Here is an 18,831-nt window from a genome sequence, read left to right as displayed (position 1 = left end):
TCTCATCATTCCCCAACATCACATTCACTTTCACTGTACCTCTGGTAGTCTACAGGGCTATCATGGAAAATTGTGCATACTGATCACTGCATAAAGATGTCCAGTGAGGATGGTGAATGATAGCTGAATCTACTCTACATGACACTCACCAAGTCATGTTTCCTTTCCTAATTAGTTGCATGTGTGTTCACCAAGCCATGGGTTCAGAAAAAAAGGAGCACTTCTTTAAATTTTTCTATTTATTTTTGAGAATCACATATATGTATATGATGAAGTATGATCATATCTACACCTCCATTTCTCCCTCCAACTCTTCCTATATCCCACCAACAGTCCTCCATCCAAACTTTGTCTTTTTTTAAAATCCATTAAGTCCAGTTAGTATGCTTGGGTGTGGGGTCATCCACTGGAACATGGGAAACCTACCAGTAGCCACATCCTCAAAAAAGAATATTTCTCCCTCCCACAGCAACTATCCTCTGCCAATAGCAGAGGTAGTTCTTCAATAAGGAAGGGGTGGAGGCTGAAGATTATCTATCCCATCTCTGCCAGGATTTGAGTGGCTTAATCTTGTACAGGTCTTGTACAGCTACTCATGAGTTCATGAGTGTTATACCCTTGTGTCATGTGCAGAAGACAGATTTTACACTCTTATATTCCTTCTACATCCTCTTCTGCAATAATCTCTCAGCCTTGGGGAGGATGTTAATATAGATGTCCCATTTAGGAATGAGTACTCAGTTTCTTTTTTTTAGTACTTTAATAAGTTATACATCTCTCCATTGACTGCCATTGCAAAAAGAAGTTTCTCTAACAACAGTTGAGAAAGCAGGCCAGGTCTACGTATATAAACAAACATATTTAGAAGATAGCTTGACAACATAACTATTTGGCAAAATAACAACAGCAAGTGCTACTACTAAACATCTGTAACCTCTCCAGCAAATTTTGACCAGCATTGCAGTACAGGCATGAAATTCCCTCCTGTGAAGTAGGACTCAAATCCAATCAAAAAGCAGTTAGTTGCCCCCAAACTTCCGTACCACTACTGTACCAGTGGGCAATCGTGCCTGGCAGGTCAGTATTGCAAGATCCGAGGTCCACAATGATGATTTTCTCTGCCAAAAATTTGCAAAGCATTTTCTGGTACTACGTAAGCTAGCATGAAGGAAGTTTCCCAATTAGTGTAAGAATGGTTTCAAAAGGAGCACTTTTCTAATTTACACAAATGGTCCTCAGCAATGGGTGAGGCATTACATCAGCAAAAGATCAAGTTATAAAACAAATGAGATTACGCTCTGATTTCTTCTAGTTCCAACTCTTTATAGCTAAAGCCACTAATAGAGCCTAACCCACAGCCTCAGTTCCACCACAGTTCTTAACACTAGTCATGAGTAAAGTAGAAAAGGTAACAAGAGTCCCACTCACACATTATTGACCTTAGAATTGTCACTCTCCAGGATCTCGGAAACATATGATGCAGAGGTGCCATAGGTTGAATGTAGCTCTCCCTTGATGGTATTTCTTTCTAATTGTAAACTGGATGACCGAGTACCACCAACTCCCCACTCAGTTGGTTCTCTCTCACAGGAAACTACATTTCTACATGACTCATGATCAAGCTTATTCTTTGTTTCTTGTCTGCCCTGGCTATGCAAATAAGCCTTAGAAATCAAATAGTATTCACTTATCACACCCAATCCAGCATAGCAAGTCATGCTATACTAACTTCTGTCTCCTTTTTCCTTCCCACTTGTCCCACACCACCAAGAGCCACTCTTTCTCACAACCTATCAACGAGGCCTTTCAAACACACAGACTTTCCCTTTGTTTAGAGTTAAAGGGCTGACCACTGTAATATAAAGATCCAACAGTACAATGAGTCAAGGAACAATGAAATTTCTCTCCACATGAGACTCCAGATTATACAAATGACCTATTCCATGAACAGAGTAATTAGTGAGTTGGGAGTCATTCCATGTCATTTCTGTTCTCTCTTCTAGTGCAAAAGTCTCATCTGCCTAGATGAAGCTATACTATTGACATATCCATGTATCTAAATAGCAAAAAGAGAAAACAGCTGTGCATAAAGAAACATGCATGTAAATTTTAAAGGAATGTATCAAGAAGGAGCATAAGCACAACATTCTTGCTCATATTCCATTCATCACCAGGACATACCAGACTACAAAAGAGACTGGAAAGTGCACTCCATAGCTAGACAAGTTTGTCCCAGCTGTGACTCTACTGTGAAAGATACCATACCTTCTTCCTTATTGGTAAAAGGCAAATGTTTTGTCACAGTTTCATACTCAAAGTAGAAATTCAGTGATAAAGTTCAATCAAATCCAACTACCTTAAATTGAATCAAACCTTGGTATATTAATAAATGTATTCAATATTTAGCATATACCTTCCCTTTAGGTAATGTGTGTCAGAAGTGAAGTACACTAATTCTGGATAATAGAAGACCACTGATCAATCAAGAAATTTAATAAGTTGGAGAGAAGCATCAACATGATCATTTATTCATATACTTTCCATTTATTTGTAGCTCAGTGGTAGAGTACTTGCCTAGCATTCATGAGGCCTTGAGTTCAATCCTCAGTACCACCAAAAGAAAAAGGGAAAGAAAGTAATGTAAAGCTAATTATACTTTTTCACAGCAATAGCCTTACATACTTAACATCTTTAAAAATTATATTATATTAGGGTACAATGGGTACAATTCACTCAGGTGATATATTTCTGTCATTTGTGTGTTCATGCTTATGTTTGCATGTGTGTTGTAACTATCATACTGTTTGTATTTGTATTGTGTACTATTATTTCCCCCTACTTAGTCAACCACTCAAAAGTGGCTCACTGAATTTAAAATAGTAACAAAGAAAACTAAAATGCTACAACTCAGCAAATATCATTGGCATAAATAATGATCATGTCTCTAGGTAAAATACAAAAAGTGAATTGGTATACGCTGAGACAATAAGCCTGTGTGTTTGTGTATGTGTGTGTGTGCAGGCGTATGTGCGTGCGGCGTGAGTGCGTGTGCGTGTGTGTGTGTGTGTGTGTGTGTGTGTGTGTGTGTGAAAATATCATGCATGCATGCAGTGAAAATGCAAATAAGAAGATAAATATCTGATGTTTTTATTTGTCTTATCACACACATGGTTTATTCTCTAGGATGGCATTTGGGCATTTGTAATAAATTGCATCAAATTGTAGCATGAGCTTATCAAGATTTTCACATAATAATTAACCAAAGTACAATTACCACTGTAGTAAACCAACTGAATTTTTGAGAACAAGCATGAAACAATTCTTGGCTATGTGAAACTGATGACTACTGTGACTTGGGCAGAAATGATACTAAAGCTAGAAGGATATCATTCAAAGTTATTAGACCTCTTGGCAAAACAAGTGCAAGTCACTTTATTGCCAAGGAGCTTGCAAAACCAAGAACAACATTAATGACAAAATGACTTAGAGAATACAGAATAAGCTACTGGCAAAAATTCCTATAACAAACATCATTGGGCATCTGCAATATCTACAGCACATGATGTAGAAAGGCAATTGCTATCAGATGTGGATGCTGCCAGCAGATATATTTTCTATAGACAGACAGAACCACTGATATATAAACACTTGGCACAAGAACAAGAACGGTGTACACACACACACACACACACACACATATATATATATATATATATATATATATATATATATATATATATATATATATATATATACAGTCCCATGGATTTTTTGAGTTTTGATTGTTAACTTCCATGCTCTAAGAGTAAAAGTTGTAAGACAGATGGCCAGTGGTGGGGTAAAAGCTCTTGCTATACAAGCACAAGGACCTGCGTTCACACCCACAGCACCTACATAAAAGCCACAAGTATCTATGCAAGCCTGTAGCAGCAGTGCTGGGGAACTGGGGTCCGAGATAGGAGGAACACTGAAGCTTACTGACCAGCCTAGCCAAAGTACAGTGATGTCAAGGTTCAATGAGAGACCCTGTCTCAAAGGAACAACACAGAGAACGACAGAAGAGGAGAGAAGGACACTTGCACACATGCACACACCATACACAAAGTAAAAACATATAAAGAAAACAATTTTGTAATTGAAGTTTTTGTTATATTTAATGTGTGTGTGCATGTACATGCACGTACATTGAGCGTGTACACACACACACACACACACACACACACACACACACACAAACACACACACACACACACACACACATAGCAGTGCCACAGTACATTTATGGAGGTCAGAGGACAACTGTGGGAGTAGGAAATTGGTTCTCTCCTTCCACCATAGTGGTTGAACTCAGGTTGTCAGGCTTGGTGGTAAGTCGCCATCTCACTGGCCTTGCTTGTTTTTGTTTTTTTAAGTTTTTTATTAATTTGGATTGATTGTAGATTTTCATACAGGTGTAAGGAATAACACAATTAGAAATCATGTGCCGTTTCTCCAGTTTCTCTAAAGATAGCTATTGTGGTTTGAACACCAAATGTCTCATTGATCCATGTTTCAACATTGGGCACCCAGATGATGTCAGGCCTTAACACTTCTCCTGGTCTCACATCCTGTCCTCTCTCTGCTTCCTGTCTACAAACTCAATATGACCAGCTGCCTCATGGTCTTTGACTTCCCTGCCACTATGCAGTACATCCTCTCAAACTGTGAAGCAAAATAAACTCTTTCTCCTGAAGTTGCTTCTTTTCAGGTATTTGATTACAGCAATGAGAACAAATAACAAGTATAATAGTGCACAACAGTACCATAGTAGTTGATGTCAACCAAGATGTTGACGTCAATACAGTCAAGATGCCAAACAGCTCCATCACCACAAGGATCTCCATGTTGCCCTTTTATAGCCACACTAAGCACCTTCATCTTCACCCACTCTTTCATTCCTGAAAACCACTAACCTCTTCTCCGTTTCTTTAGTCACTCCAAGGACATTATACTTTTAGAATCACATAGTGTGTAGCCTTTGGAAACTGTCTTTTTCATTTAGTGTAATTCTTCTAGTTCTCCCTAACTATCTCTATCAATAATGTTCACTTTGCTGGTGTGTAGTGTTCTAAGCTATGCACACACTACAGTTCGTTTAATCACCTACTTAATGAAAGATGTGTGTTTCTTTCCAGTTTGGTGCTATCTTGGATCAAGCTGCTACAAGCATTTGTGGGCAGGGTTTTGAAAAAACGTAAGTTTTTATTTCCCTAAAATAAATGCACGAGTGCAACTGCTGAGTTGTATAGTGGCTGTGTGTTTCATTCTATATTGCCAAAATCTTTTCTAGAATGACCACAACATTCTCACCACCAGCAGGAATATAAGATGGGCCAAGCTCTTCTTCCTAATGTCTTTAATTTGGGTACCAAAGGTTTTGTTTTGGTTTTTGTCAGTTGTTATCTGCACTGGAAGAGGAACACTGACATCTTGAAGAACATTAACCTTGAAACACACAACCCTGAAATATGTTGCTCTGAAAATAATAGATGTTCCAAACAAGTCCCAAGCCATTTAATGCACAATTCACTAACATTGATCAGCAACATGTCTTTTTATCACAGTTAAGTATTTAAGAAAACCACAAAAATGTGGTGAATATACCAAAATTGTGGTCCCTGAGAGTCTGCCTTCCTAAGATAAAGGGGGAACAAGAAAAAGTAATGGGACTGTGAGTATGATCAAAGTCGATTGTGTACATTGATTCTAAATGTCCCAATAAGCCTCTTTTGTATAATTAATATACAGTAGTTTTTTAAAGATGAAAGCTAAGAGGGGGCATTTCAGGATGAGATAGAAACCTAGTACAATGGAAACTCCCAGGAATCTACAAGGCTGACTCCTAGCAATAGGGGATCCAGAGCCTGAACTGGCCATCTCCTGTAATCAGGCAAGATTTTGAGTGGAGAGATTGGGAGCCCAACCCAACCACATAACTTTTGACCTACAATTTGCCATGCCTACAAGATAAGCTGGGGTAAGGTGGCACAGAAATTGTGGGAGTTGCCAACCAATGCCTGGTCCAGCCTGAGGCCTATGCCCTAAAAGGAAGCTCACCCCTGACACTGTCTGGCGCACCAGGACCCAGAGGCTAGATAGCCCAGAGACATAAGATAGAACCAAACAAGACTGGCCAAAAAGAGTCAACGCCTATATTCATAGGTGTCTAGCCCAATTGTCATCAGAGAGGCTTCACAGAAAGTGATACAGAGACTCAAAGCCAAACATTACTCAGAACTCGTAGAATCCTGTGGAAGAGGGAGAAGGATTGTAGGAACTAGAGTGGTCAAGGACACCCAGCAACTGATGGAAACAGATATAGAGACCCACAGCAAAACATTAGGCAGAGCTTTGGAAATCCTGCAGAAGTGGGGGGTGAAGGATTGGAGGAGTCAAAGGGGTAAAGGACATCACAAGAACACAGCCCACAGAATCAACTAACCTGGACTCATCGGGGCTCACAGAGACTAAAGCGACACCCTGCATGGGCCTGACCTAGGCCCTCTACATATATGTGACAGTTGTGTAGCTTGGTCTTCTTGTGGGATTCCTAACAGTGGGAGCAGGGGCTGTCTCTGACTCTGCTGCCTGCTTTTGGGACCCATTCCTCCAACTGGATTGCCTTATCCAGCCTTAATAGAAGAGGAGGTGCCTAGTCACACTGCAACTTGATATGCCATAGTTGACTGATATCCATGGGAGGCTTGCTCTTTTCTGAAGAGAAACATAGGAGGAGTGAATGGAGGGGAGGTGGCATGGAGCTACTGGAAGGGAAGGAGGGAGTGGAAACTGTGGTCAGGATATAAAAATTAATAATAATAATAATAATAATAATAATAATAATAATAATAATAATAAAATCAGCCGGGCAGCAGTGGTAAACGCCTTTAATCACAGCACTGGAGGCAGAGCCAAGCAGATCTCTGTGAGTTTGAGGCCATCCTGGTCTACAGAGCGAGATCCAGGATAGGCAACAAAACTACACAGAGAAACCCTATCTCGAAAAAAGAAATATAATAATAATAATAATAATAATAATAATAATAATATCTTTAAAAATAAAAATATTTTGGAGGTTGAAAAAATGAAAGCTGAGTCTGTCTTTTTGGTGTGTGGGGCAAAAAAAAAAAGCAGAAAGTGATCATCTCCATGCTCCATACTGAGTACACCAGTTGAGATAAACTGCTTTCTCACAGGTTTTTTACATAAAGGATGGAGGAGAATACTTTATAAACAAGATAATGACACTAAACATCACTTCTCAGACTAAAAAAAAATAGTTTACTGACAGTGGTAGTGCACATCTTTGATCCTAGCACTCGGGAGGCAGAGGCAGGAGGATCTCTGAGTTCAAGGCCAGCCTGGTCTACAGAGCAAGTTCCAGGAAAGCCAGGGCTACACAGAGAAACCCTGTCTCAAAAAAATTTAGCAGGGAAGTGATGACACATGCCTTTAGTCCCAGCACTCAGGAAGCAAAGGCAGGGAGATCTCTGTGAGTTCTAGGCCAGCCTGGTCTACAAAGTGAGTTCTAGGACAGCCAGGGTTACATAGAGAAACTGTCTCAGAAAACAAAAACAAAAATTTAGATTTATTCATTTTATGTATATGAGTGTTTTTCTGCATGTATGCATGTATACCACAGGCACATCTGGTACCCAAAGAGGCCAGAAGATGACATGGGATCCCCTGGAATGGGAGTTACAGATGGTTATGAGCCATCATTTGGGTGCTGGAAACTGAACCTAGGTCTTCTGCAAGGCCACTAAGTGATTTTAACCACTGAGCCATCTCTCCAGTGCCCCACTTCTCAGATTTTAAATGCCTTTTTCAAGAAGTATTTTATAACCACATATTCAAAATCTTTTATTTTGTTTGTTTCTTTCTTCAAGACAGGGTCTCACTGTGTAGCCCTGGCTGTCATGGAACTTACTTACTTTGTAGAACAGGCTGGCATCAAACTCACAGAGATGCACCTGCTGCTACCTCCCAAGTACACATACTACTGCACCCAGCACACTCAGAATCTTATACCGGCTACAAGTATTATTTCAGAGGTAAAATATCACTACCTCTGAAATAATGTCAAAGATAAAATAATCAGGAATTTTAAGAAAACCAGACTACAGTGCAAATAGCTTCCCCACTAAGAATTGGATTCTAGACTTGAGAGATAGCTCAGAGGTTAAGGGCACTGGCAGCCCTTTCAGAAGTCCTGCCTGAGTTCAATTCCCAGCATCCACATGGTGACTCACAACCATCTATAATGAGATCTGGTGCCCTCTTCTGGCCTGCAGGCGTACATGCAGGCAGAACACTGTATATATAATAAATGAATAAATCTTAAAAAGAAAAAAAAAGCCAGGCATGATGATGCATGCCTTTAATCCCAGCACTGGGGAGGTAGAGGCAGGTGGATCTCTGTGAGTTGGAGGCCAGCCTGGTCTACAGAGTGAGTTCCAGGACAGCCAGGGCAGTAACACAGAAAAATCCTGTCTTGAAAAACCAAAAATAAATAAATAAATCTTTAAAACAAACAAACAAAAAAATGGATTCTGTCTGAAGATGTACAGATTTTGTGTGTGTGTGTGTGTGTGTGTGTGTGTGTGTGTGTGTGTGTGTGTGTGTGTGTGTGCTTGCGCGCGCTGCGCGCGTGCTTAGGAGGTGTGTGTATGGTACATTTACTTCCTCTCCCCAACTACTCCTTTTTCTATCACGTCTTTTTTTAGGGTTACTTACAGGATCATGGGTGAAAAGTTATTTACAGGAACATAGGCAACTTACCAGTGACTACACCACTGCAAAAAATGTCTCTCCCTCCTCCCAGCAACCACGAACAATGCTTCTAGATCCTCGGGGACCACCACTTAAAGATTCTACCACTTCAACACTACCACAATGGGGACCATTTTTCCAGCACATGGAGCACTAAGGAATAAATCATGTCTAAACCAGAGCACACCTCAAGTCACTAACTTGAAAGGATGTTGGTAGTTCAGTGCTAGAATTCTCAAACACATTAGCTGCACATCCATTGTCTCAGACTACGCTTTGGGAGAACCCAACTAAAACATTTATGCATGGAATAATTAATGAAAAGGGGGGCATAAATTTGATGTAAAGAAGGGTGGCTGTTTGAGAAGGTTTGGAAGGAGGGAAGGGAGGGGAGTGTTTGGGTGGGAGCTCCACCTCAACCCCTGGCACTCTGGCACCCATATACCCAAGAGTCTGGAATGTTCTGGTGGAAGATCCACCTCAACTCCCCTCCCCCATCTCTTTCCCCTTTAAAGCCAGCAAACAGGGCCCCTCCACAGTGAGGCTCAAGACCACTCCCACAGGGTACTTAAGCCGTATCCCAGAAAACAGACACATGCTTTTCCAGTCTCCCATCCCCATCTGCTCTCTGAGGTGTTGGAGAATCATCCTAGAATGCTTTACCCATCCTAGAATGCATTACCCGAGACGTTCTCTAATTCAGTTTTATTTGGTCTGATTTGGATTGCTGCATCAGTGGAGAGGCCTATCAGGGTGCAAAAAACTTATCAAAGAGAAATGTTGTAATTATAGTCTCAAATGTTTAAAAACTTAAATAATAATTATCAATGTTTGTCTTGCTTATTTGACCTATCTTGAAAACTTTAATTTTTTTTTGATTTAGTAGAAGTAAGAGGGAAAGAAGCCATCTCCCTATGGAAACTTCAGTGATCACTCTGTGTATCACCACAGCAGACCTTCACATCTTGGTGAAATGCCCCTGAATACATTCCTTTCATGGATATAAACACAAAAACCATTAATAAGTATATTGTTTTCTTTAAATATCTTAATGTTATGGGGTAAAAATGTGATGGAGCTTCTTTTCAGATTACTTTAACCATAGTCTATGGACGAATAAGGTGCTTATTATATGGGTTTTGCAAATCAGATATGAGAAACACCACCTAAAGACTCCACAGGAAAACAGGTGGTGATTGTGCACACCTTTAATCCCAGCACTTGGGAGACAGACAGAGGCAGGCGAATCTCTGTGAGTTAGAGGCCATCCTGGTCTACAGAGCCAGTTCCAGGACAGCCAGGGCTACACAAAGAAACCCTGTCTCGAGGGAAAAAAAAAAGAAAAAAGAAAAAAAAAAAGAAATCCTCCACAGGGCAGTCCCCAGCTGTCTGGGAATCTCATGGAAATGCATGCTGACTTGTGGATAAAGATGTACATTCATTTTCTGAAGGGAAAATTCAGTATTTTTGGCTACCCTTCATAGCAAATCTTTGACCAACAGAGGGTTAAAAGTCAGTGGTGAGAGGTTATCGGACTCTATGACCTCAGGGTAAGGACGATTTCCTTCTTCAGAAGGAAGCCTCTGGAACTGATTAAATCATTCTCCATAGCTGATCATCATCTTCACTAAATTGCACAGCTAACTTCATTATGTGAGTCTAACTAGAACTGCTATGATTATAATGATCCCTCCTTGAGGTCTAGTTTATTTTTTAAAACTGTTTTTTTTTCTCCTCAAGGCCTAGTTTATAATATGTTTTTCTTCCCTAAGACCTGGGTTCCAACATCTGGATTAGATGATCTGGTCCCAATTCTCCCCTCAAAGCTATCTCTCCTTGTCTCAAAGAACTTTTGGGACTTTGCCAACCAACAGGAAAGGGTTTAGATTACAGTGCGTGCTCTTTCCAGCCTAGCCCCAGTTCTCCCAGAGAGTTCTCTGCCCTTAACTTGGTGCACTTCCAGGAATGGGAAAGATTCAGGGCCAGCTGTCAATGAAGCAATTCCTTCCACCTGCATCTTGTCCAGCCCCTAAATTACTAACTCAGAAAGGAAGTTGGAAAGTTAAAGAGACGCACTTTTTCTAAAGAGCCTTAATTAGGTTTGGCACTGGGTTTGTAAGGGTGGTTTTTTTTTTTCCCTCTTTCCCTATTAACAAAGAACTATTTGCACATCATAAATAAAGTAGAGGAAGAAAATTACATCTTAAAATCATTTCCACTTAAGAAACCAAGACAAAAATGGTACAGGTGGCTTTTTAAAAGGAAGAAGGAAAAAAAACCCACCACATAAGCCTTTTTCTTGAATAAGCCTCTAACTAGCCTTGGTGCAGCTGCAAGGACGCACTTAATGTTCCTGTGATTTATTACTCTAAGAGGATATTCTCAGCCATCATCTGCAGAAGAGACCTGAGTCGTATGTAGAATGGAAGACTAAGAACATATTGCAAGGGCTACATTTCCCATGTGGTTTCCATTTTCTTTCTGATTGCATGCTTCAAGACTTTTTTTTAAAAAAAAGATGTTTAGCTGCCACGAATAGCACAAAAGCACCCTGTCCCAGGGCAGCCTGGAGCAGTCCTGAGCCAGGAACTGAGACTACCAGCAAGGGGAGGAGCTGAAAGCATCCACCATACTGCAGAGGTGTGCTTTTCTACCAGCAGCTCTGGGTACAAAATGTCCTCCCTAACTTAAAGAACTATCCATGACTTTTTCAGAGAGTCGGTGGACCAGATCAACAGTAGTTAGTAAAAAGCAACTACTCCACCAAGCACTGTGTGACAGGGAAAGTTCTGGGCCGTTTATACGGGTTGTCTCATTTAGACCTCTATTTATCATGTCTGTCTGGTCACAAAGCCTGTGAGAAGCAAGCCAGGAATGAATTCTTGATTTCTATGATCCCAATAGTAGTACTTTTAACTACCACACAATTTTAAGCCCTTTGTTTTCTTCTAGGAATCCTCTCTGATGATAAATATAACATGAAAGAAAGCAACATGATAGCCCCCTGGCTGCCTAAGCATTCTAACTACAGAATTCACCTATGCCTGTCCTGAGAGGTAGTGCTCTATGTGTGAAAAGTTCTACCAAACAAATACATGTAGATCTGACTTTTCTATCAAGTATTTCTGTAAAACTGTGATGTTTGTTTATTTGAGACAGGTTGTTATACTGTATCTCAGGTGGCTCTCAAACTTGTAGCTACCCTCCTGCCACAATTTCATTAGTGCCGAGATTAAAGGCATATACCACCACACCCAGCTTGTGGTACTTGTAATGAAAATGACTTCTGATTTTCTTGATACCATCGGTCCAAACTCTCTTGTATATACACACATGAACATACATCCTTATTCTTACTAGGTGCCAAACATTATGTTAATTAATTAACACACTTGATTCTCTGAAATAACACAAGGAAGTAGTTACTGCTGTTAGTCCCGTTATATATTTAATGAAACCGACATTCTCAAAACTTCTGTCACTTACTTAATCAGATAAAGGAGCCAGGATTTGAATTCAGAGTTATTTGACTTGAGAGCCCCGAGCCCTAAAGCACTACACTCTACTTTTCTTTTTTTGACAGTGATAAATCACGTTGATAAAGACAGCAATGGCACTGTGTGATAAAAGTGGAACTTTACCTCTGTGGTGTTCTTCTCGAGTCAGCAGCCTCTGTATTATCATGAGAAATACATCAGACAAGTACCAATGAAGGAACGCTGTAGTCTTCCAAATTGTCACAGCCATGAAAAATAAGAACTCGGGCGACATCTGCAGAACTGACGCAAACAGGAACTCCAAAATTCCATTTCACCACAAAAACAATGAATAAGTAAGCAAAGCTTCCATGATCAACTTTTCCTGAACTGTGGATACCCAAAGCTAGCAGAAAAGGGAGTTGCACTTAGTAATAATAACCATCTGCACTGTGACCATGGACCTTCCTAGCATTTTCACCTACCCTGGACATAGCCCACTGTTCCCTACTTCAGCAGCAACCACAAACAAAGCAGTCCAAAACCCTGGTACAAGTCCTCAGTGCCGAAGGGATCAAAGATAGATCTTATTCTCAAAGACGTGTGTCGTTATTGTTGTTGTTTATTTGCCTTGTAATTCCTGAAAGAATGACGCAGAGTGCTTATTTAGTCTAACTCACATTCTGAGAAGACTAACCAAGGGGCAATTGCTGAAATAATTAAAAGTAAATATATCAGTCACTACCACCTGGAGGCAGGGATAACAGTTAAGGCAAACAAAAAACCAGCCTGCAATCTTGAGAGGAAAGGCTGGGGATGAAATGCTGTGAGAAATAGGAGTTTTTGAAAAATTTACTCATGTGCTTAGAAATCTAGAAGGCTATGTGCATGACCCAGACTAGGTACACACTTGCAGAAGAGCTCACAAGAGTTCTTCCCTATGCCTGATGATGTACACTTTCATATAATTTAAAGAAAACTATGGAAGGTGAAATTGCAGTCAGTGGCTCCATATAGCTGAAACTATTCAAGGTTCTAATCACAGCCATGCCTAGTTAAAATTCCCAGTGAACACTGGCTCAGTCTCTTATCTCTGCTAGTCACTGTTCCTTGTCTATTTAATTGGCATGTTGAGAAGGGTCACCAAGCCTAGCCTGGTGGAGCTGCCAGGGCAGGGGCTTTTTGCCTGAAGCCAAGTCAGGAGCCGGCATTAGCAGGTCAGCTCCAAACAAAAGAGAATGAATGGCCCCATGCAGCTGCTGGGATTGCCTTTATTCCAGAGCCTCTTTCTACACCAGTCAATATCGGCCATTTTCTACTCCTCAGAGACGCAGACAAACAAGTGTTCAGATTTGATGGCCCCTCAAGTCTAACCCGTGGTGAGCTCTTCACAACTGGTACATCAGGGGCCTTATTCTCGCTTTACCTTGTCCGAAGTTCTTTTTAACTATTTGAGAATCAAGCATTTGTCTGACATGCGTTGTCTTTGAGAAGCTCTTTTAGCCCATCGGAAGTTATGTTGAACTATTTGGATGTCTACTGCTACTTGGATTCTGTAATTTTATGCTGCTAACTAGCTGAAAGAGAAATTATAACAAAGAAACAATCATGTTTAATAGATCTATGTTCACATTTATGTAACCACAGGGAATACTAAGTTGGTACTATCTTGGTGCCCCCGATGAAAATTCTAGCTGACTTGTGTTTTATAATTTTTATGGTGACTTATCTACAAATACAATCTGAATTAATGTGACTGTTTTATATCTCCGTTTGTAATTCATAATATAATCTTCCCCCAGACTTCCTGAAAATAACTCAATAGCAAACCTGTGGCCACTTTATTTTTGCATTCTTTTAACTGCCTAGTGATAAGATTACAACTCTTGGCTGCCTAATTTAAAATTTGTATGTGTGAGTATAGTTTTATGAGTGTGAACATTTTTAGGATTCTTTTAGACGCTGCAATTATAGTATTAATGTATAGAGTCTATTGCCTAACTACGTGTTTCTTTTTTCCTTTTTCTTTCCTCTTCTGCTGCAGCCTCTTTGGGAAAAAAAAATGACTATTCGGGTTTTAATCTTAGCCATGCCTGGTTAAAATAATGCATTTAGGATATAACTGTAGAACTGGGGCTAAAGAAAAAAATGGTTCCTTTTAAAACCAAGTTGCTACTGCCCAATTGAGGTTTGCAAAAGTGGCAATACAGTTGAGCCATGCAGATAGGTGATCTTAATCTGTTTCATTTCATCATAAATATAATTTAAAACCACTTCTCTTTTGCAATGTATTTAGAATTACAGCAAATATGTGCTTATAAATTGCTAATACAAAAATAACAGATTACAGTTGTATTTTATGGAGTCTGTTATGAGTAAGATTATTAACAATTAAAACTAGTTAATGTGTGAAAGTCTATCAGCAGAAAGTATGAAACCGTTCAAGCTGTTTTGATGAGAAAACAGGCATATAGTACTTTAAAACAAAATAACTTTGTCTAAGTTCAAATTTTTGTAAAAAGTATGTCAAAATGTAAATTTATCTAAAGGATTTTCTTTTTTTGGGGGGGGCGGGTTTTGAGACAGGGTTTCTCTGTGTAGCCTTGGCTGTCCTGGATCTCACTCTGTAGACCAGGCTGGCCTCAAACTCACAGAGATCCACCTGGCTCTGCCTCCTGAGTGCTGAGACTAAACGACTGTGCCACCACTGCCCAGCCTAAAGAATTTTCTAAACTCAAAATATAACACACCAATTTAAGTTAGAACCTAATATTCTGAGTCCAAAGCAATAAAGATTCCTTAATAATATTGTGCTGAGGAAGCAACAAGCCTCCACCCCTGAGAGTTGGTGGCTTCTAGGGGAGGGTGGGTCAGTTTTCTTTAAGGGTGTGGACCCTAGGAGGTCCACCATGCACCAGTGGATGGCTGCACACCCAGCAGTATATAGAAAGCACAAATCATATTTGGTGGGCTAGGCAAAAAAATAAAACATGGGCCAGAGAAATGACTCAACAGTTAAAAGCACTTTTTCTTGCAGAGAACCCAGGTTCAATTCCCAGCACCCACATAATGGCTCACAACTCTCCATAACTCCAGTTCCAGGGCATCCTCTTTTGACCACCCCCCCTCCCCACAAAGGCACCAGGCACGCAAGTGGTACACAGACATAGTTGCGAGCAAACCACTCATACACATAAAATAAAATAAATAAATAAATTTTAAAACATAAGACACAAAGTTGGGGGATGGAGTGGTGAAATACATCTGAGAGGAGTTGAAGGTGGAATAGGAACCCCTACATAAATATAATCAAAATACATTGTATATGTATGAAATTCTCAAAGAATTAATAAAATATAATATTTTTAAAAGAAATGAAAATATTGTTCTGTAATAAGTAACATTTGCAAAACCAAGAGCATAAGGGACAAAGATATTTTATCAAGATAATCATTTGTATTTTCTGCTGATGTTGTCAGACTCTTGACTACTCAGCAAACTGGATTCTGACAAATTCAAGGTCTGTTTAAATATCTGTTTACATTAATGTCTTTAAATGACCACTTTATAAACAACTCTTATTTCAAGAGGATTCCATTACTTTTAATACCCTACATATTCATGACACATGTACAGTTGCATGTCTGAATTCTACCTAAATATTATACAAAAGTTTGCAGAGTTAAAGGCATGTAAGTTTAATGTATACAACAAGTGCTCTGTTTTACTTAATATGCCTTGAATCTGACTTTGAATATAAAAAATAGTCAACAAAATTATTTTAACATTTCCACTGCTTATAAGCAGAAGCATTCAGATGAAAAACTGCAGTTTTGGAAGTCTTCTTATTTAAGACTTGGCTCAGTAGGTAAAGGCACTTGCTGTCAAGCCTGATGACCTGGCTCAATCCCTGGGACCCACAGGGTGCAGCAAGAGAACAATTTTCCTTCAGATGTAGAAGCTGAATTAATATGTGTAGCTGTGATGCTAACTGTAAATGTTACATGTGTTTATGTTCATTAAGTATATAAAATTCAAAGCTTGAGACAACACTTTACCAAGATGCTGCTCCCCAATGCAAAACTGCTAATCATGCTGACCTTTTCAAGGACTTGTATTGATGTGCTCCTGGGTATATTGTGACTACCATTTTTAAGCAAAGATAAATAGATGTGCCCAAATATTATATACTCCAAGCAATGCCATTCTAATAATTAAACAGTATTAGACACTGGCCACTAGGGGATATGATCTGTTAACAAGTATAACCTACTTTCACTAGGAAATTTTTTCATTTATTCATTTTTAATAAAACCACTTTATAGCCTGAACTCGCAAATAAAATAAATCATCACACAGCTAGATTGGAGTAGTCATTCAAACACCTGACCATTCCCAAATAATAGACATATCAGTGAACTTTTTATTTATTTATTTTATGTGCATGAGGGCTTTGCCTTCGTGTACATTTGCACAACACACCTATGCCTGGTGCCCACAGAGGTCAGAACAGGGTAGTGGATCCCCTGGAACTAGAGTTACAGATGGTTGTAAGCCACCATGTGGGTGCTGAGAATCAAATATGGGCCCTCTGCAAGAGCAGCAAGTGCTCTTAACTACAGAGCCATCCCTCCAGGTGTCGTGTACTTCTATACAGTTAGATGGTCATTCTAAAGCTGAGGAGCTTCACTTAGGGCTTTACATTTTCACTATCAGTTATATTTGTATACACTTACACTTGTTTACAGATGTACGTTATAGGTCAGGATCCTCATATAAGAAAAAACATGAAGTTTTCCCCATTCTTAGCTTGGTGACCTCACTATTATAATTTCTGATTCCATCTATATTCCTGCAGAGTTCATTATTTCATTTTTATAGATTAACAATATTCCATTAAATATATATATATATATATATATATATATATATATATATATCACATTTTCATTACCTGTTCAAATGTTTATAGGCATCTAGGTTGGTTCAATTACCTTGCTATTATAAATAGTGCAGCAATAAACACAGATATGCACATATCTCAGTGGTATGGTATGAAGTTCTTTGGGTATATGCCTAGGACTAGAATACCTTAGCCATGTAGCATATATTCTTTATCTTTTCTTTTTCTTTTTTTTTTTTTTTGTTTTTTGAGACAGGGTTTCTCTGTATAGCCCTGGATGTCCTGGAACTCACTCTGTAGACCAGGCTGGCCTCAAACTCACAGCCTGCCTCTGCCTCCTAAGTGCTGGAATTAAAGGTGTGCACCACTCAGCCATGGCATTTATTCTTAAAAGATTAAATTCAATGGGGATTCATATGTAAAAGTAGTATCTCATTGACAAATTGTATTATTGTTTTTTAATCTTTTATTAAATTTGTTCCTTGACAGTTACACACACACACACACACACACACACACACACACACACACACACACACAGAATTCTGATTACTATCACCCTCAACCTCCCTTATCTCTTTCATCTCTATTACCCGCTCCTATATGTCTTTTGTTTTGTTTTGTTTTGTTTTGTGTAACCCTGACTGTCCTGGAACTCGCTCTGTAGACCAGGCTGGCCTTGAACTCAGAGATCTACCTGCCTCTGCCTCCTGAGTGCTGGGATGAAAGGCATGTATCACCACACCCGGCTCCTTTTCATATTGTATTAGTTACTTTTCTGTTACTGCAATCAAATAACATGACCAGAAGCAACTTATGGATGAAAGAATTTATTTCAATTTATAGTTCCAGAGGGAGAGTCCATAATGGAGAAGGAGAGATGGAAGCAGGCAGCTGAAACTGAGATATCACATCTTCAATCACACATATGAATCAGGGGCAATAAACTGCAAGTGGAGTGAATTGTAAGCTCTCAAAGCCCACATCCAGTAACATACTTCCTCTAGCATTGTTCTCCCTCCTAAAGGTTCCAAAACCTTCCCCAAACAGTGTCACCAACTGGGGACCAAGTATTCAAATACATGAGCCTATGAGGGACACTTCTCTTTGAAACCACCACACATATTCTCCTCTTTTTGTTTTGTGGCCCACTGGGTTAACCATGGGGTTGAAACTATCCATTGGAGCATGGTGGGTTCATCAATGTATACATAAGTGAAGATAATAATTGCCCCTCCTCCAGACTCTATTAGTAGCCAAAAGGTCATCAGGGAGCAGTACAACCACATGGTCCTCTCCCCAATCTATGATTGATTATTGACAGGCCCAATCTTGTACAGGCCCTTTGCAAGCAGCCTAGTTTCTATGATATCATAATTGCAGTGCTAGGAATGTCCTACTTAGGAATGAGCATTCACTTATTCTTAACACATTAGCAGTCATGCATTTCTGCATTCACTGCCATTCGTTGCAAAAAGAAACTTCTCTGAGACTGAGAGGAGCATTTGTCTATGGGTATAAACATAAGTATTTAGAAGCTTGGAGCCATGTCAATCTAGCTAAGCAACCATAATATTTTCCTTCCTAGGGCCTGTGACCTCCTGAGTCATGACTTTTTAACTGAGTCTATAGTATCAGGCA

The sequence above is a fragment of the Peromyscus californicus genome, unplaced genomic scaffold, assembly GCF_007827085.1.
Source record: "Peromyscus californicus insignis strain IS unplaced genomic scaffold, ASM782708v3 Scaffold_10__1_contigs__length_136768540, whole genome shotgun sequence".
Lineage (NCBI taxonomy): Eukaryota > Metazoa > Chordata > Mammalia > Rodentia > Cricetidae > Peromyscus > Peromyscus californicus.
This window is presented reverse-complemented; position numbering follows the sequence as displayed.